Below are 21616 nucleotides of genomic sequence, written 5' to 3'. Positions count from 1 at the left end.
GTGCAAAGAAGCTCTTACTAGGCTGAAGAACTGTGAATACTGCAGGAACGACAAGGGCTAGAGACTTCCCCTTTGGTGGATGGATCCACCACGCCTTGGAGAGTCGTGCAGAAGTGTTTTCCCGCCGGATGGACGCCAACAAGCCTTGCTACACGCAAATCGTGCGTTTGGCGTTTTTGGACGCTGCTGGGGCCCAGGAGGGACCAGGAGGTCGCAAATTGGACCTGCAGAGAGAGGGGACGTCGAGCAAGACAAAGAGCCCTCACTGAAGCAGGTAGCACCCGGAGAAGTGCCAGAAACAGGCACTACGAGGATGCGTGAAACGGTGCTCGCCGAAGTTGCACAAAGGAGTCCCACGTCGCCGGAGACCAACTTAGAAAGTCGTGCAATGCAGGTTAGAGTGCCGTGGACCCAGGCTTGGCTGTGCACACAGGATTTCCGCCGGAAGTGCACAGGGGCCGGAGTAGCTTGCAAAGTCGCGGTTCCCAGCAATGCAGCCCAGCGAGGTGAGGCAAGGACTTACCTCCACCAAACTTGGGCTGAAGAGTCACTGGACTGTGGGGGTCACTTGGACGGTGTTGCTGGATTCGAGGGACCTCGCTCGTCGTGCTGAGAGGAGACCCAAGGGACCGGAGATGCAGCTTTTTGGTGCCTGCGGTTGCAGGGGGAAGATTCCGTCGACCCACGGGAGATTTCTTCGGAGCTTCTGGTGCAGAGAGGAGGCAGACTACCCCCACAGCATGCACAAGCAGGAAAACAGTCGAGAAGGCGGCAGGATCAGCGTTACAGAGTTGCAGTAGTCGTCTTTGCTACTATGTTGCAGGTTTGCAGGCTTCCAGCGCGGTCAGCGGTCAATTCCTTATCAGAAGGTGAAGAGGGAGATGCAGAGGAACTCGGCTGAGCTCATGCATTCGTTATCTAAAGTTTCCCCAGAGACAGAGACCCTAAATAGCCAGAAAAGAGGGTTTGGCTACCTAGGAGAGAGGAAAGGCTACTAACACCTGAAGGAGCCTATCACAAGGAGTCTCTGACGTCACCTGGTGGCACTGGCCACTCAGAGCAGTCCAGTGTGCCAGCAGCACCTCTGTTTCCAAGATGGCAGAGGTCTGGAGCACACTGGAGGAGCTCTGGACACCTCCCAGGGGAGGTGCAGGTCAGGGGAGTGGTCACTCCCCTTTCCTTTGTCCAGTTTCGCGCCAGAGCAGGGGCTAAGGGGTCCCTGAACCGGTGTAGACTGGCTTATGCAGAATTGGGCACCTTTGTGCCCAACAAAGCATTTCCAGAGGCTGGGGGAGGCTACTCCTCCCCTGCCTTCACACCATTTTCCAAAGGGAGAGGGTGTTACACCCTCTCTCAGAGGAAGTTCTTTGTTCTGCCATCCTGGGCCAGGCCTGGCTGGACCCCAGGAGGGCAGATGCCTGTCTGAGGGGTTGGCAGCAGCAGCAGCTGCAGAGAAACCCCAGGAAGGGCAGTTTGGCAGTACCAGGGTCTGTGCTACAGACCACTGGGATCATGGAATTGTACCAACAATGCCAGGATGGCATAGAGGGGGCAATTCCATGATCATAGACATGTTACATGGCCATATTCGGAGTTACCATGGTGAAGCTACATATAGGTAGTGACCTATATGTAGTGCACGCGTGTAATGGTGTCCCCGCACTCACAAAGTTCAGTGAATTGGCTCTGAACAATGTGGGGGCACCTTGGCTAGTGCCAGGGTGCCCTCACACTAAGTAACTTTGCACCTAACCTTTACCAGGTAAAGGTTAGACATATAGGTGACTTATAAGTTACTTAAGTGCAGTGTAAAATGGCTGTGAAATAACGTGGACGTTATTTCACTCAGGCTGCAGTGGCAGGCCTGTGTAAGAATTGTCAGAGCTCCCTATGGGTGGCAAAAGAAATGCTGCAGCCCATAGGGATCTCCTGGAACCCCAATACCCTGGGTACCTCAGTACCATATACTAGGGGATTATAAGGGTGTTCCAGTAAGCCAATGTGAATTGGTAAAAAATGGTCACTAGCCTGTCAGTGACAATTTGGAAAGAAATGAGAGAGCATAACCACTGAGGTTCTGATCAGCAGAGCCTCAGTGAGACAGTTAGTCACTACACAGGTAACACATACAGGCACACTTATGAGCACTGGGGCCCTGGGTTACCAGGGTCCCAGTGACACATACAACTAAAACAACATATATACAGTGAAAAATGGGGGTAACATGCCAGGCAAGATGGTACTTTCCTACACAGACCGACTAGTAGCATTCAGTTTACATACCCTGAACACATGTAGTGCACTTTACTAGGGACGTATAAGTACATGAAATATCCCAATTGGGAATAAGTCAATGTTACCATGTTCTAAGGAGAAAACACATGCACTTTAGAAATGGCTAGCAGTGATAATGTGCCCAGAGTCCGAAAACCAACAAAAATGTATTCAGTAAAAAGGGGGGAAGGAAGGCAAAAAGTTTGGGGGTGACCCTGCAGCAGGGGCCATTTTTCAACAAGACCTTCTTCAGCATAAAGCCAGGGTAGGCTAATCAAGACCTTAGCAATAGAACGTAGACAATGGACCTCTGCTGCAGGGGCTCTTGTAAGTTCTATGCCTTTTTAAATTCAGTTGGATCACTCTGTCCATACTCTTCTGAGCCACTGAACTGACTCATGGGGTACCCTTCTCCTCACCTGTGGACCCCATCTGTGCACCACCTGACAACTTGATCACAGATGCATCCCAGTATGCAGATAGTACCATCCTTGGCCAAACAATTGGTAAGGCCCATTCCAACCTTTGGATCAGACTTCCGTACCCAACTCAAGGAAAACTCTGCCCATAAGGACACCAAACAAAAATGAAAAGGCCACTGACAGCTGTCAGTGTCTAGAGCCAGGTCTCAGGCTAATCCAGGGATCTCTGACCTCTGAGGTTTCTCAGGTTGGGGGGGCAGTAGCCCCAGCTGCCTTGCACCCTGCTTCCACTCTACATCCCATCAGTTCTGGGGTGGTATCCTGTAACTGCTCTGTACCCTGAGACTGAATAGGAGTCAAGGGTCAGTCCTCTCTCGCCTTGCCCCTACATCTGGGCTCCTATACATTCTGTTTGGGAGTGCTACTCTAGTAAAACCTAACTGCCAGGGTACCCTGGTGAGGTGCCCCCTCAGTTCACCTGCAGCCATGGACAACTCATCCCCTAGAATGCAGTCTATGGGCATACGGTGACTATGACCCTCCTGTTGGTCACTTCCTCACCCCACTCCAGAGATGCCAGAGCTATGGGCAGAAAAATGCCTGCTGGGGTCCAGTGTCACCATGTACACCTGACTGGTTAACTGTTCTGGGGGAAACTAGCCTTTTCACTATCATGGTGTGACTAGCCTCAGTGTCTCTCAGAGCAGTGACTAGGACCCCACTCGGTTCCACCTGGTGAAAGTGATGACTTCCTTCCTTAGTGATCACCCACACATCCACTGAATCTACCTCCCAACTAAGGGAGATTATGGCATGGTCGATAAACTGCCCCTGGGGACTACTTACCCCTAAAGCCACATTAGACACCCATGTAGAGGTCCAAACACTGGATGGTTTCTTTAGACAGACAGAGTCCCCCTGCTAGTGTCCTAATCAGGAGCACTCAAAGCAATGGAGTTAGAAATGGGGTACACAGGGACACCGCCCACTGGAACCACCACCCTGTTTCTCAGATGGGGTATGGGAACCCTTTCTTCCACCCTTTCTTTGGGACTTGTTCTGGTCACCTATAACCATTCCTCACTTTGTTGGGGGAACCTCAACAATCCTTCCTGGAGTCCCTTCCAGGTACCTTCTTGGACATTCTAGTGCTGGCCCAGAAGTCCAACTCTTCAGCAAGCTTCCTGGGGTCAGTCAGCTTACTGTCAACTAGGTACTGGCACAGCTCTTGAAAACAGATACTGAGCATTTGCTCTCTCATGATTAAATGGTACAACCCATTAAAATTATTAATGAAGCTGTCCCTCACACAGCCGTTCAATGCCTTACTGGAGTAATCAACAAAATCTACCCAGGATTGTTTGGGGAGCTTCTGGCTGTCCCTTAATTTTGGGGATACTTTTTAGGGTTCAGACCAAATCTGGCAATTAAAATGGCCTTTTATAGGGGTCTATTTCATTTAGTCCCCAACCTCTAGCATGAGAAGTGTGTCCCTCGCAAGTGTTGGCATGTGTTTCCACAGACCACCCTGTGCTCCTCAGGAACACTGTGAACCTTCAGTACAACCTCAATACCTGAAATCCATTTATCAGTGTCATCTCCCACTACATAACTGGGCACCAAATCCATGGGTATACATACCATATCTGTTACCATCAGGTACTGCAGTATTCTGCCACCGTCCCTGCTTGAATTTAGCTGACTTACCTTAATATCCAGCTCTTTCAGACTCAGTGCATTAGCCAGTAGAAGTTCCTTCTCTGCTAAGTCTCTCTTTGCCTCGGCCTTCTTTACCTCCTAGGCCCTCATTGCCTGTTTGGCTTCCCTTTCGGCCCTTTACTCTTCAGCCTCCAATTTGTAGCTTTCCTTCTCCATCTTCCCTCCTCTCCTTTAGCCACTTTGGCAATAGGCCACAGGACAAGGTACTGCTTCATGCTCCCATAGGGAGCTCAAATTTAGGAATTTCCCCCTCAGCCACTGCAGGTGGCACCTCACAAGAACCATTCTCAGGTTCCCCAAAACCATTACTCTCCTTGGATTGGGTTTCTGCCCAGGCCCTCGGCCCCTTTTGAAATTCCACCTTCTCAGTGGCACCCTTGGCAGGAACTAACAACTGCTTGCAAAAGTCTTTACACTGGACCACCTTGTATGTTTCCAAGTTGGTAGGCTCAAATTCCATGGCTCCAGATGTGGAACCAGCAGCGAGAGACATGATTTGAGAAAAAAACTAAAAATGTCAATCAGCGAGAATTAAAATAATTCTAAATGGTCCTGGATGTGGCTGGGTAGTGTAAACCAAGTTACTTTTGAAATTGGGTGTCTGGTTGTCAGAGGTAGGCACCGTTTTCAAGCTGGAACCACAACCCTAGTCCAGTTACGTCACACCACAGTCTAAATTAACCTGTGCTCACTCTATGGTAGCTTTGCACTGAGCGTTCAGGCTTAACTTAACAGGCAATGTGTAAAGTATTTGTGCAACATTTCAACTGCAAAACAGTGATAACACTACACAAAAACAATCCACACTAGGATACACACTTAGAGCTTAAGTTAATGAACACAAAAAGACCAATATGACAAAAATCCAATACGTAGAACCAGAGTTATGAATTTTTAAAGAACAAACTGTAAGGCAGTGCTAAAAAGCATAAAGCGCCAATCGAGGTTATCTGGTCACACTAGACCGGACCAAATCCAAAAGTTCAGTCCGATGGCGAGCGTGAGTTCAGGTACAAGGACCAGCTTTGGCCCACTGCAAAGTACCTTGTTTGCATTGATGTCAAGGGTGATGTGGGGAGCCGAAAGACTATGGGGGTCATTCTGACCCTGGCGGTCATTGACCGCCAGGGCCAACGACCGCAGAAGCACCGCCAACAGGCTGGCGGTGCTTCCAGGCCAATTCTGACCGTGGCGGTAAAGCCGCGGTCAGAAAAGGGAAACCGGGGTTTTCCCCTGGCCAAATGAATCCTCCATGGCGGCGCTGCAGGCAGCGCCGCCATGGGGATTCCGACCCCCTTCCCGCCAGCCTGTTTCTGGCGGTTTTCACCGCCAGAACCAGGCTGGTGGGAACGGGTGTCGTGGGGCCCCTGGGGGCCCCTGCAGTGCCCATGCCACTGGCATGGGCACTGCAGGGGCCCCCTAACAGGGCCCCATATTGATTTTCAGTGTCTGCCTAGCAGACACTGAAAATCGCGACGGGTGCCACTGCATTCGGAGCCGGCTTCATCGTTGCTGGGGCTTTCCCACTGGGCGGGTGGGCGGCCTTTTGGCGGACGCCCGCCCGCCCAGCGGGAAAGTCAGAATGACCGCCACGGTCATTTGACCGCGGTACGGTCTTCTGGCGGATGGCGCCCGCCGGGGTCAAAATGACCCCCAATGTGTCATCATCGACCCCTAGGATGTAGGTGATGCATCAACTTCGAGCCGTGCAAAGTCAGCGATGCATTGGAAATGGAGGCAGTGTGCTCAGCCATCCGCAATGCTCTGCACTCAATCCTGACAACAGCGGTGATGCATCAGTGTTGAAGGTGATGTGTCAGTTGCAAGAGGCACAATGGCATTGATGCATGGGTTTTTGTTGGAACAGCACTTCATACCAACTCCCAAGGGCCGAGGACTGGATGGGCACCACTTGGCAAGACTCACAGATGGCAGAGTCCAGGTACTGTACCAGGGCTGGTTGGAGCTCTTGATGCCCCTGGGACTTCAGAACAGGAGACAAACAGGCAAACCCCTTGGAGTCACTCTGGGCTCTGGGTTCAACGATGTGAGTTCAGTCCTTCTCACCCAGGGAAGGAAGGCAGCAGGCAGCAGGTGAGCAAAGCAGAAGTCCAGCAGAGAGACAGTCCTTGTAGCAGCACAGCAGTCCTTCTTCCTGGCAGGGTATCCACAGGTCCATAAGTGTACTGAAATGGTGGTGTCAGAGGTCTAGTACATATACCCAGTTGGGCCTTCGAAGTGGAGGAGTCTTCAAAGATAGGTCTTTGAAGTCCACAGATGTCTTCCCTTCCTGCCTTGGCTCCAGACTCCCTACAGGGGGTCTGCTGTCCTTTGTGAGGGGACAGGACACAGCCTATTTAGGTGCAAGTGAGGCAGTGCTCAGCTCCATCCCTCAACATCAAGCCAGTTAATGGCCCATTGAGGCCCATCAAGTTACACCTAAGCTCCCATTGTGTATGGCTTTCTAGAGGAAATACACAAAGCCCAGCTGTCACCCACTGTAGACATAATCAGAGATGGGCAGCAGGCACCAAATGGCTAAAGTAAGAAAATACCAACTTTCTAAAAGTTTTATTTTCGGAATTATAATTTTAAATCAGACTTCAGCATAAATTAGTATTTAAATTAAGATTCCAGAGACTCTAAACTTGAAAAGAATATATAATTGGAAGTTACAATTATAAAATGTAAAAAGGTAATCCCAATGTTATCCGATGGTAGGCCTTGCAGTAGTGAAAAACGAATGTAAGAATTTTTCACTACCAGGACATATAAAACGTAAATGTACATGTCCTACTTTTTAAATACATTGCATCCTGCCCTCTAGGCTGTCCAGGGTCTACCCTAGAAGTGAAGTAAATGCATTAAAAATGAACGTTTGAGCCTAGCAAAGGGCTTGTCATATCGGGTCCACATGGCAGTTTAAAACTGCACACTCACACAATGGCAGGCCTGAGACAAGGTTAAGGGGCTACTTAATGGGATGGCACAATCAGTCCTGCAGTTCCACTAGTAACATCTAATGTACAGGGGCCTGGGAATGTGTAATGCATTTTACTAGGGACTTAGAAGTAAACTAAATACCTAAATTTGGTACAAGCCAATGTTACCATGTTCTAAGGAAAGGACACATGCACTTTATCAGTGGTTAGCAGTGGTAAAGTGTCCAGACTCCTAAAGCCAACATAATTAGTTCAGCAAAAAGGGGAAGCGGAAGGCAAAACTTTGGGCGGTGACCCTGCAGAAAGGGGCATTTTCCAACAAAACCACCATTTGTAACCTCGCCATCAAAATATTAACTTTTGTTCGAAGCTTGTCAACTGACACCACTTTTATATATATTTTTATACTGACCTTATCATTCTACACTCAAGCTATTCTCCAGCAGTGCTTTAATACCCAATCATAAAACACACATTCTATATGTATTCCTTCTCACACACAAGGGTACCACTTTAGGTCTCTTTCTGTTGTCCAACTTCCTCTCACACTTTTATATGCACAATATATTTAGCTAAGCACCCTGAGTATCTGATTTCCAGTACTTTAGAGAAAGAAATACCAACATGAAAACAACCTGTAGGAATATGTACACCCTTGAGGCACTCTAAACTTTAAAATAGTGTAAATTGAACAAACACATCGTTCTGTTTTAAGAATTAAATGCAGCTAACCCACTTAGATCTCTCACCTAAATTACAAGAATGGTATGCAATTTACCGTGCAATTAAAAATCCCAAGCTCAGCTTTTGTTGTCGGTATACATCTCTGAGTAACATAAGAAAATCCACATGGAACAAAACTGTAACTGTCACACCTTGCTCAGGGAGCCGTAGGGTAGATAGCCCCAAATTGAGGGTTGAGTAGCTTGCATTTGGTGTTATGGGGTCAGTCCTCCTATGGCTCTTCAAAATGGAGCAAGTAAATCTCCTTTTCACTTGAACCTCAAACATCTGAGACTATGGTGAAGACTAAAGAGAATATTTGTTGGCCACTATTCAGAGTGCAACTATTTCCTGTACAGAAGATTAGACTGACATCTCTAGTTTAAATATTTAAGATAATTTGACTATGGGATCAATCAATCAATCAAATTTCCTAAGTGCACTACTCACCCGGAAGGGTCTCAAGGTGCTGGGGGAGGAGGTTACTGCTCGAAAAGCCATGTCTTGAGGTGCTTTCTGAAGGTTAGGAGGTCCTGGGTCTTGCGTAGGTTGGTGGGGAGGGAGTTTCAGGTTTTGGCGGCGAGGTGGGAGAAGGATCTGCCACCGGAGATGGTGCATTGGATGCGGGGTACTGTAGCGAGGTCGGCAGAGCAGAGCTGTCGAGTTGGTTTGTAGAAGTTGATTTGTTCATTGAGGTAGGCTGGTCTGGTGTCATGTAGGGCTTTTTGAGTGTGGACCAGTATTTTGAAAATGATCCTTTTGTTGATGGGCAGCCAGTGGAGGGATCTGAGGTGGGCAGAGATGTGTTTGTGGCAAGGGAGGTTGAGGATGAGACGTGCGGCTGCGTTCTGGATTCGCTGGAGTTTCTCAGAAGCTTGGCTGTGGTCCCTGTGTAGAGGGCGTTGCCGTAGTCCAGTCTGCTGCTAATGAGGGCGTGAGTGACCGTTCTGCTTCTTTCTAACAGAATCCATTTGAAAGTCTTACGTAGCATGCGAAGGGTGTTGAAGCAGGAGGATGATTTGGCGTTGATTTTCTGAGTTATGGAGAGAGATGAGTCCATTATGATGCCAAAATTGCGTGCATGGGTGGTGGGTGTTGGGGGTGGTCCAAGGGTGGTGGGCCACCAGGAGTTGTTCCATGCTGTCTTGTTGGTACCAAAGATGATGATCTTGTTTTTTTCTGAGTGAAATTTGAGGTGGCTTGCTGTCATCCCGTTAGCGATGGCGAGGAGTCCGGCGTGTAGGTTATTCTTGGCGGTAGATGGGTGCCTCATGAGGGAGATGATGAGCTGGGTGTTGTCAGCGTATGAAATGATGGTGAAGCCGTGGGGGAGGATGATATTAGCAAGAGGAGCCATGTAGATATTGAAAAGGGTGGGGCTGAGGAAAGATCCTAGGGGGACCCCACAGATGGTCTTAGTGGATGTAGCCCGAAAAGGAGGGAGGTGGACTCTTTAGGTTCTTTCGGAGAGGAAGGAGGTGAGCCAGTCCAGGGCTTTGTGGCGAATTCTGGCGTCGAAGAGGCGTGTGCAGAGGGTTTGGTGGCATACTGTGTCAAAAGCTGCGGAGAGGTCTAGGAGGATGAGGGTGACGGTTTCACCCTTGTCCAGTCTGGTCCTGATGTTGTCTGTGCAGACGAGGAGGGTGGTCTCAGTGCTGTGGTTTTTACAGGATCCAGACTGGGAGACGTTGAGTATATTGTTGTCTTCTAGGAAGCGAGACAGTTGTATGTTTACTATCTTCTCTGTGACCTTTGCGGGGAAGGGGAGTAGAGAGATAGATCGGTAGTTTGTGAAGTCTTCAGGGTCTGCTTTCGATTTTTTGAGAAGAGCGTTGACTTCGGCGTGTTTCCAAATATCTGGGAAGGTTGTGGTCTCGAAGGAACTATTGATGATGGCCCGGAGCTGGGGAGCGATGATTTGGCTGGCCTTGTTGAAGATGTGGTGGGGGCAAGGGTCTGTTGGGGAGCCTGAGTGGATGGAGCTCATGGTTTTGCTGATTTCTTCGTTGTTGGTGGGGGTCCAGGTGTTCAGTAGGTTGGTGCTGCAGGGTGTTGTGGTGTTGGTTGTGTCAGTGGTGGTGATGGTGGGTGATGACGATGAGAAGCTGTTGTGTATGTCTGCGATCTTGCGGTGGAAATAGTTGGAGAGGAAGTTGCAGAGGTCTTGGGAGTGTGGAGGGTCGATGGTACAGGATTTGGTGAGTACTTTGATGATGGCAAAAAGTTATTTGCTGTTGTGTGTGTGTTGTCTATGCGTTCTTTGTAGAAGGATCGTTTGGTGGTCCGGATGAGTTGGTGATGTTTGCGCGTGGCTGATTTTAGGGTGGAAAAGTTGCTCATTGAGGGTTCTTGGAACCAGGCTTTCTCAAGTTTTCGGCATTCTCGTTTGGAAGACTGAAGTTATGTGGTGAACCAGGGGGCAGTCTTGGTGGTGCGGGTGTTGTTGTTTATTTTGAATGGGGTGAGGGAGTCTGCGCATGTTTCTAGCCATTGTGTGAGGTTGAAGGCGGTGGCGTTGGGGTCGTTGGTACTGGGCGGTGGGGCTGATGCGAGGTTGTTCTTTGGAGATCTTGTTCCACTTGCTGTAGGGGGTAGGATGTTGGTGGTGGTGGGTGGGGAGTTTCAGGAAGGAGAAGTGGACGCAGTGGTGGTCAGTTCACTGGAGTTCGGTGGTGTGAGGGAAGGCGATGTGGCTGCTAGAGGTGAAGATGGCATCTAGCGTGTGTCTGGCTGAGTGGGTGGGTGAAGTGACCAGTTGCTTGAGGCAGAAGTTTGCGAGGTTGTCTAGCAGGGCCGTGGAGTTGCAGTCGTGGGTGCTTTCCAGGTGAAAGATCACCAAGGAGTAGGTAGTCTGTGGAGGTGAGGGCGTGGGAGCTGATAGTGTCGGCGATGGTGTCACTGAATGGGGGCAGGGTCCTGGTGGTCTGTAGATGAGGGTTCCTCTTAGAGTGGTGTTGGCGTTGATGTGTACCTGAAAATGTAGGTGCTGTGCGCTGTCTAGGGTGTTGTTGGTTTTGGTGGAAATCTTGATGGAATTTCTGTGTATTATGGTGATTCCTCCTCCTGGTTTGTTGGTGCGGTTTCTATGGGTGATTTTGTATCCTTCTGGGGTGGCTATGGTGATGTCGGGTTCAGATGAGGAGTTCATCCATGTTTCAGTGAGAAAGGCGATGTCGGGAGAGTTTGTGGTGAGAAGGTCCCAAAGCTTGATGGCGTGCTTGTGGATGGAGCGGGTGTTAAGGAGGATGCAGTTGAGGTGAGTGGGGGGTTTGGTGTTGTTGTGGTGCTTGTTGGTGTTGTTGGGGTTGGTGTGAGTGCAGGAGAAGTGGCATTAGTGGCATGTGAAAGGTCCGTGTGTGTGTCTGGGGTTGGCCTGGGCACAGTCGGTGTGCCGGCTGGGGCTGAGAGCAAGGAGCTCTGTGGAGGAGTAGTGGTGCTTGGGGGGGGCCGGAGGAGCGTGTACCAGGGGGACGGTTGCTGGGTGCTGTCCAGGCACGGATGGGCGCAGACGGGCTTGCTTCTTGTGCGCCTCTATGGCGGCTGCCATTAAGAAGGGGAGGTGGGAGGGAGGAGCAGCTGGGAGGCAGGAGGGAGTGGCCAATGGAGGTGTGAGGGGGGCAGGGCTGCAGGGGACGCAGTGGCAGGCTCAGAACGAACCGGCAACAGCCGGCAAGCAGAACGGGCACAATCAGAGCAAGGGGGTGTGAGAGGGGCGGGGCCGCAGGGGACGCAGCGGCAGGCTCAGAACAAACAGACAAGAGCCGGCAAGCAGAACGGGCACAATCAGAGCAAGGGGGAGCGAGGGGGGCAGGGCCGCAGGGGACGCAGTAGGAGGCTCAGAACAAACCGGCAAGAGCCAGCAAGCAGAACGGGCACAATCAGAGCAATACGAAGTGGCACAGAAAATGGGCACAGGTAAAGTCCAAAACAGTGTGTAAAACGAAAGACAAATTGCAAGGAACGAAATATGATATACAAAAAACGAAATACACGGTGCAAAAGCACACCAGATACGCCTACCACTAGGCATCAGGGATGAGGCTCAGGTGGGTGCCTGCGGGTAGTGGAGTGCCTCGAACTTCTATTTGCAGCAACGGCGGGGTCAGGGGCACGGAGGCAGGCTTGTGGAGCCGAGTGTACTCCTGGTCCAAAACAGGTCAGGGGTCAGCAAATAGCATATTAAATTACAAATTTTAGTATGAGAACTGCTGGAGACAAAACTTTGAGTTTAAATGTACTTGCTTAATGCCATTGGAATTGGTTGTGATTAATAAATGAAATAGGATTTGTTTTAAAAAAAAGAAACAAATCCTGTTATTGTCCATGACAATTCTGGAATTGCTATGAGGCTCCTGCGGGTGAGAATCCTAGATATGTTATAGTGTTCTAGATTTCTGTTTGGTGAGCTTAGAGATTAGTTGCTGTTAAAACGTCAAGCTGCAAAGTTGGTGGTCTATAACCTGCAACTTGTGAATGAATAGGTGAGAAACTACATACTGGTTTCAGTTTCCTCTCCTATGTTTGGAACTCAAATATTGGTGACAAGCGACTTCTGACTACTGGCATTTTTCGTGGGAACCCAGAGATAATAATAGGAGTACCATCAACTTCTCCTTCACAAATGTAATGTTCTCAGGCTGTTCATTTAAGGTGTAACAATACATTTAAGGCTGCAGTGGCAAGAGATTGTGCCTTGGCTAAACCCAATGTGTGCACCATAGTACTGACAGCCAGTACCAGTTGGGGTGTCCACCAGTCAACGGTCACTGCATGTGACAACAGCAGAAGGGTGGGCAAGCTCCATCTGTGCAGTGGTTGCACAAAGCTGACTAGGACATACATGCATCTGTATAGTTAGATCACATGTTTGTGTTGGATGGTGGCCATTTTGATTTGGGTGAATGATATCAGCTGTGAACAAATATGACTGCATTGTGACATCACAAATTCACATTGTGTGGTGGTCATTTTAGGTTGGTTCCTATCTCAAAATGTTACATCATGGGCACTGTTAGACCTAACATCTTAGGGTGGTCATCCCCCAACCTACTGCCTGCCTCCCTCCACTTTTCTGACACTGCTTTTGCTGGTTTTAGGACACTGATAATCAGTGCTAAAATGCACATGCTCTCTCCCTTAAACATGGTAACATTGGTTAATCCCCAATTGTCATATTTGATTTGCTTGTAAGTCCCTAGTAAAGTGCACTACATGTGCCCAGGCCCTGTAAATTGAATGCTACTAGTGGGCCTGCAGCACTGGTTGTGCCACCCACATAAGTAGCCCTTTAACCATGTCTCAGGCCTGCCCTGGCAAGGCCTGATTGTGCAGTTTCACTCCCACTTCGAATTGCCATTTAAATGTACTTGCCAAGCCATAAACTCCCCTTTTTCTACATATATGTCACTTCTAAGGTAGGACCTCGGTAACCCATAGGGCAGGGTGCTATGTAGGTAAAAAGCAGGACATGTATATGTGTGGTTTATATGTCCTGGTAGTGGAAAACTCCTAAATTTGTTTTCCACTACTGTGAGGCCTGTTCCTTTCATAGGAGAGCATTAGGGCTACCCTCATACACTGTTTCAGTGGTAGATTCTGATCAGAAAGGGGTAACCAGGTCATATTTAGTATGGCCAGAATGTTAATACAAAATCCTGCTTATTGGTGAGGTTGGATTTTACATTACTATTTTAGAAACGCCACTTTAAGAAAGTGAGTTTTTCCCTGCACTTAAAATCCATCTGTGCCTTACAGCCTGTCTTCAATCAACGTCTGGGTTGGGCTGGTTGACGGTTTCCTTGTGCATTTCACCCAGGCAACCACAAACACAGAATACTCAGTCAGACCTGCACTCATCTGCATACTGAATTAACCTTCCTGGGCCGGAAGGGTGGAGGGCCTCACACTTACATTTCAAAGGCTAGTGGCCTGCCCTCACACATTGGACTGTCAAACCCCCTACTGGGACTCTGGCAGACATACCTATATGGAAAGGGGAACTTGTGCACTTTAAAATAACTCTTTGAAGTTTCCCTCACTTCAAAGGCATTTTTGGGTATATAAACTGGGTCTCTGACCCCACCAACTCAGACACTTTTGGACCTGAATCTGCAACTTGTCAAGAGGAACTGCCTGGCTGCCCAAAGGACTCATCTGGACTGCTTTGCTGAGAAGGACCGTTGCCTTGCTGTTGTCTTACTGCCCTGCTGCCCTCTGACTTTGCTGAGAAGTGCTCTCCAAGGGCATGGATTGAGGTTGCCTCCTGTTTTCTGAAGTTTCATGGCCAAAAAGACTTCACCTCTTCAGGAAACTCCTTGTGCGCTGAAAATTGATGCACAGCCAGCCGGAAATGAGTTACAGCCATTTGGCGACTGAGAAATCGTCGCATAGCCAAACCGAAATGACGCAGCCCAACTTCCCTAGTGAAGATTTGACGCAGCGCCTGCCTCGTGACAGAAAATTTGTTGCACAGCCATACCAGATGGACGCACAGCCAAACCAGAATGACAAAACCGATTCCCCAAGTGGAAAACCGACGCAGCACCTGCCGTGCATTAGAAAATGTTATGCCTCGCTCTACCGGATCGACGCAACGCCTGTGACTTCTTCCAGCGTGCACAGGATTTCCTTGCATCATCCCTGGGCATCAAAAAGATCCCTGCATCACAGTGAGGAACCAAGACTGCAACCCTGAAATCGCCACAAAGCCCCTTGTATCATGTAAAGAAACGATGCATCATCTGTGCCGCGCCAGGAAATCCGATGCACACCCTATTTTTCCATGCATATCCTACTCTGTGGTCTCCGTGCGTGTTATTTTTGACACAAAACAGGTACTTTGTGTGAACACGAGACAACTGTTGATTTCTATGATTTAAGACTCTTTTTAATTTTGCAAAAGTGATAACCCAACTTGGGTTTATTGAATCTTTACTGTTTTGATCTTAATTTAACCAGATAAATATCCTATATTTGTCTAAACCTGTGCAGTGTATTTTTGTGGTGTTTTCACTGTGTTACTGTATGATTTATTGCACAAATACTTTACACATTGCCTTCTAAGTTAAGTGTCTGTCTGCTCAGTGCCAGGCTACCAGAGGGTGGGCACAGGATAATTTGGATTGTGTGTGACTTACCCGGATAAGGATTGTGGTCCCTATTTGGGTAAAGGTGCCAACTAGAGACCCCCATTCTAACAGGCACGATATAACTTTTTTGATGGTATTGGCACCTAGACTGCATTCTCCTTTGAGATGCTTCTGCATGCACTGAACACCAATTTTAGTATTTGCTGGCTTCACCAAGAGACTGCAACCTGGTATCTCAAGGAATCCACACATTTTATAATGTATTTGGAATTGCTGTATTTTTCCCACATAGATCTGCTTTTAGCTGCATTGATGATCACACAGAGGAAATTGTGCATTTTCCTATCTCAGACATATGGGGGCATATTTATGAGAAAGTGGTGCATAGGTCCTGATGCACCACTTTTCTTGCATCCACCTTCCCCCCTAACAACACCATGGTTGCACTGTATTTACAATAAAGTGCACCATGGCAGTCGTTACCTCAACAGCATCAAAATTTGTGATGCTGTTGTGGCACTTTGATGCACTAGAGCCAAAAATGTTAATGGTAGTGCAGGGAGGTCCATCCATTATTATGGGTGCGTCACTTTAACTCCTGCCCCTAAGCATGCATTAAAAATGACAGAAAAAATGGTGCAGTGAAATCTTGTAAATTTCACAGTTCCATTTTTTCGGCCTCCTGCGTGGGAATGTCCCCCCTTGCATACATTATGGTTGGCACAGGCATAATGTGGCACAATGGGTTGCAAAGTGGTGAAATGCATGCAGTGCACCACTTTAAAATAATGGCAGGGGAATGGCCACCTTAGCACCATAAAAATTATGCTAAGGTTGCATTCAGGCGGTGCAAGGGGGTTGTGAATATGCCCCATGATCTCCAGGAGTAGAGTAATGTCTCCCTTGATACACATTTCAAGTATTAGAAAGTAAAATTCTCCTCACTGGAATTGTGGAACATTTCTCCTGAAGAGAAATAGGTCACAGTCCATTGAATTAAGCATTGAACTATGGCTGCTACATCAGGTCTCCACCACTACAACTCCTTTTAGAAAAAGGTGATCCTGAAGCACTTGTTTGATTCATATCTACTTGCCATTGGAGGAGAGAAATTTTTGGTTGCCAGGAAATAGGCTTTTCTACTGCATAATTTAGGCATAGAAAAGAGAACCATTCTTCTAGCTAGCCGAGATACTGAATTGCTGAAGATGGACCTGCTCTCCTGTATAGAATTACTTTTTTAATGCTTGAAAGACATTACTCGTCACAGCTCAATGTGGTTTTATAATGTCATATGTTCTTCACGAGAGTTCAAGGAAAGAAAAAAAAAATTGGAAGTTAAGCAGCTTACTTAAACACTCTGGTGTGCGCCTGTGATGTTTATATTCTTACTGACTCTTGAACTAGGGATTAGATTGTTAGGTACATCAACAGTCCTAAGGTGCAGGAGAGTTTTCTAAGCAGGAATCTCAATCTAAAAGAGGACTTGGCTATTATTGAGGGCATGGAGAACACCAATGTTTGGGTGTGTGAGATGAGAGATTGCAAGATTAATGAGGAAAATGAAGCTAACGAATCAGTGAAGAAAGTTATGGGTAGTGTCAATAATAATGGTGGTGTCCAGTGTGTTATAGAGGACAATAAAGACATGAAGAGCAAGTATAAAAAACACAGAAGTGTAGTTGTTATCATTGTGGTATTGAGGAACATCTTTAAACAGTCCAAGTTGCTTTGCCAAATGTGCAACTTGCAAGAAGTGCGGAAAAAAAGACCACTGCGCTTTGGGTGCCATGGTAGGAATTGAAAGGCTGAGGGGCATAGTTATCAAATTTTCAATCAACATAATGCTGCAAGCCGCCTTGCTGTGCTGTGCTGAGTGAAAGGGAGAGGGCAGGAATGCACATTATTCAACATTATACAATGCATTCCTGCTCTCTGCCTGCAATGGCACACAAACTGATGCCAAGCAACATAGCTCCCTTGCCCCATAGCTTTCGTGGCTTGGTAATATCATTCACAGTTTTGCATCGTAAAATGCAGAAAGGATGTTTTTATAGTGTGAAAGCTTTCTCTTGATCAGGTAATTATGGAGCCTGCAAGACATAAATATGACACTCTATCTGTGCCAGAAAACAAGAGGGGTTGTTCTAAACCAACTCTTCAAAATCAGTGACATATACCTCTATGACCCGTTCTGACATGTTATGGTATTGGTATTCAGTGGGCATGCATCAAGGCACCAGCATATTCCAGGGACATGAGATTGTTCCCATGAACACCTGAAGGTAGAAGAACCATATGCTATTGTTGCTCTACCTTGCACCTGGGTCTATGATTAAGACATGGCATCACTGATCATGTAGAGTCACAGAATCCAGGGATACAATTTAGGAGTCATTCAGGGCATCATGTACACGGCCCTTGCACCACTGGAGCATCACTTTTACCGATGCTCCTGTGGCATTGTGCCCTTTTGTATATTTACAAGGTGGCGTTAAGGCACTTTGCATGGCTTTATGCCGCTGTGTAAATATGGTTTGCAGTTTTCTGCGACAGACAGGAGTGCAACAGGTATTGCTGTGGGCGTTTCCATGCAACACCAATTGCTTTAGACACTTCCCCAGATTTATGAAAAATCATAAACCTGAGACAACGCCAAAAACTAGAGTGGCGCAACGAGGAGAAATACTTTTATCCAGCACACACAGAAAGAGAAAACGCCACTAATGATTGTTTATGTGCAGGAAGGTGTCCCTTCCTGTACATAAACAATCTTTAAAATATGATAATTTGCCACCTCTATGTGTGCACATAGAAGTAACAAATCACCATTATTGACAACTTCCTGCACATAAACAATCATTCCCTGCAATAGAGGCACCCTTGCATTGTGGTGCAAGGGTGCCTGCGTTGGTGCTAGGCAGGTAATTTAGCACAGGCGCAGGAGAGAAGAAAGAGCTGCGCCATATTCTTGTAAATACAGCACAACCCTGATTCTGGAAATGACACAGCTCTGAGCAGCAAAATTGCTTGCGGCACTGCGCTGCGCCATTTCCTAGTAACCGAGGCCCTTAGGGGCATATTTATACTCTGTTTGTGTCAAATGTGCATCAAAATTATTGATGCACAATCAGCGCAAACCCTGCCCCATATTCCACCATGTGCGTCATTTTTTGGAAGGTGGAACCAGCCTAGCCACCGAACCCAATGTTCCACCCCTGTATTTGGAGTCAGTGGAAGCATTGAGTTTACTCAAGCCGAGCATCGCTTTCATCCCATCCCTGGACTGCCATGCCATGCATGACAGTCCGTTGTTGGGGAAAAAGCACAGTAGCAACAACTTGCAGAGTGAAATCTCCCGGTGTGTCAGGGAAGAGAAAATCCTGCTTTGGGAATTTGTTTTTAGAAAACACAAAAACTCTTGTTTTTAATGCTGGTTTACGGATGAATTTCTACATGAAGCCAGAAGTAAGCCTGCGATTTGTGTGCTGTTAATTAAGTACATAGGAGTATTTCAAGCGTAAGCCTGACCTAATACTAGTCAAATTTTATGAATAAGGACCTTTATATTAATTAGCAGCGTGTTTATTATATTCAAGTAAAACACAGTATGTATACATCGATTTCTGATTTCTGTTAATAAAATGTTTTGCTATTATTCTGATATGGCATTCAATTTACCCACCTCAGAAGGACCCAAGGTTGAGGCTCCCTTTGATCTATTTGAACTCATGACATACAGAACCCAAAACTTAGTAGTAGGAAACATTAAGGGCCTGATTTAAGGAAAGATACGGCGCACCATGGGAGTAGTTAGTGAAACTAGCGTCAACATTTTTGATGCTAGTTCGGAGCTTTTCAGGAGAAGCGTAAAAAATGTTGACGCTAATCCTGCAAAGCCCATTAAGGGCCATTGAAAACAATGGCGGGCCTCCTTCTACGCCTGTTGTAAGCAAGCGTTAAAAGTGCAGAAACAAATGATGTGAGGAAATCTCTTAGATTTCTTTGCAGCTTTTTTTGGCCCCTCTAACAGGGGAACCAACCTTTGCATTCATTATGTCTGGCGCAGGTATAATGTAGTGCAAAGGGTTATAAAGTAGCGCAATTCATGCATTGTGCTACTTTGTAAATATGCTGCTGTGATTTTGGCCTCGTTGGACCACATTAGCCTAAACAAAATACGCTAATGTGACGCAAGGAGGTGCTGGGGCTCTTAAAAGTGTCTATATTGTGGTTTAGAGCATGCTTTTATAGGTTGTGGATCCGTGTCAGGAGGTATGGCCTCCAGCGTTATGGCTCGTCACTTGTCTGTAAGCAAATGGCTGCTTTACCACTTTGCATCAACATTTGACAATAAAGGGTACATTTTCATCACTTTGTGCTGTTGCAAAGTCACAAAAAGCGATGCAAACCTGCACAAAGTTGAAGTATTTATCTTCCATCACAATACTTTTTGTGCAATGGAAAGTATCCCCAAAATAATACAAATAGTGTTTTGTGCAATATGACACCCCTTTGTGTCAAAGGGATGTCCCGTGGGTGACAAAAAGGTGGTCCTGTGCCACCACCCATGGTTTTTGTTGCAAAGTCCTATCTACTAACAATGCTGAGCAGAGCTATGCTAAAAACATAATACACTGTAGGGACACATGTTACAGGAAGAAATAGTTTTAGTTCTCTTACCTTTTCATAGATTTGTATGAGTGCTGCGCTGCACAGCACACATACAATGTGTCAAATGTTTAAGAATAGTATATTGTACAAAGCCAGGACAAGGCCATGCTACACAATGCGCACAGCCTATGCACTACGGTGCAATGGCGTTTGCATGGTGCTAGGCAGTGTGAAAGAGCTCCAGGGTTGGGAAAGACAGCAACAATTCCATATCCTAATAGATATGTCACTTCCTTGCTCTCTTCTAAGCAACTTAGCACTTTGGTTGCTACGCTGCATTGTTCTGTAAATTAGTAGACCCCCACCTCCCCACAAACATATATTTTGTTTGAACCACCCTTTTACTTCAAATGGTTGTTACACGGTGTGGACCTCTCATCCTCTTGTACATTCATTCTGTACATGTAATCTGTTTTAATGACGTTTCTACTGTCCTTATAATCCTCCCACTACCTAAGACGTTTACACGTATATAACAGGACTTTAAGTGAAAGCATGTCATGGGACTTGCAAACCAGTGTGGAAATGACATTCCTTTGGCTTGTGCTTAGTGATTGACCACAATGGTGCTGGTGTTATATTCTGCATGTATTTCTGAGTGCATCAGTTACCTTCAGCTCTTCTGCTGTGTCTGACTATTATATTGACTGATATTTCTTGTTGTCTCTCAATTCGAGTCACTCTGTACTTGTTTTCTAAAGCAGACCATCAGTCTCCAAATAAGTAAATGCTTGTGTGAGAAATGACTTTGGTAGTCAGTGCCTTTTTTGACTGTGTTGCAGCAGTACCTCTACCATTTAGGGTATTCACGTTATTTGAATACAAATTATTTAATCATGGCAGGCGACAAATAACAAGTCAGCCTCCGGCTGGAATTATTTACATATCTATCCTGATAGACCTCTCTTTATGTTTTTTCTTTGTGTGACTATTACATCAAGCCGTGACAGCAGAAGGCAATTAGCATGTTCACACACGGACAGCATATGAGTCTCATACATATCTGCTTAATCGATCACTGCGTCCCGACACAGACAGTAGCCTAAAATATTATAAAAAGATACAAGGGGCGCTTCCAGGACCCCAAGCTCAAAGGTGGTTCAGCGAGTTACAAACATGTGCTGTATCAGCATCGAAGGGATCTGTGTACTTGTTTTAGTATCCTGGCTGCATTCATTACCTCGAAATATATTCGAGTTAACGCATTTGTTCTCACAGCAGAGCTCAAAACAGCTCCTGTCCTGTGTTTCCGAGCTCTGCTGTCTGCAAAAATTAACTTGGTGATATTAAGAGTAAATATATGAGTTCAAGAAGCCAAAATGAAACGCTCAGCCTTTTTTGTACTTTGGTAGCACTGAAGGGACATCGTGATGCGGCTCCAGGGGAGCAGTCCTATTTTCGAGTTTTCACATTTAAGCTAATTCCTACCTCTCGAGCTGTGGTTCTAACATCATGGATGGTCTTTGGTATGTGCTGTCCTGGGTACTCACTCAGTTATGCAAACAACCCAGTGTATTTTACAATTTACAACACGTCACAAGACTTCATCTGTGCCTTAAATCCTTTCATGGAAAAAATATTTAAAAGAAACAAACGTAAAAAAGTTGAGTCGGTCAGTTTGCTATAGGACATGTTGGCATTATTGAAGTAGTGAATTGCAAAGTGTCACATCTTCCGTTAAATGACCATACACAATTGTTAGTTGTGCAGTCCTTTGTGTTCATGTTGCCTGTGTTAAAAGGCTTGGAGTGTCGGTGCTCGTCTTGTCCTCTCG

Source organism: Pleurodeles waltl, chromosome 4_1 (genome assembly GCF_031143425.1).
Source record: "Pleurodeles waltl isolate 20211129_DDA chromosome 4_1, aPleWal1.hap1.20221129, whole genome shotgun sequence".
Classification (NCBI taxonomy): Eukaryota; Metazoa; Chordata; class Amphibia; order Caudata; family Salamandridae; genus Pleurodeles; species Pleurodeles waltl.
The sequence above is the reverse complement of the archived record's forward strand: the minus strand, read 5'-3'. Positions refer to the sequence as shown.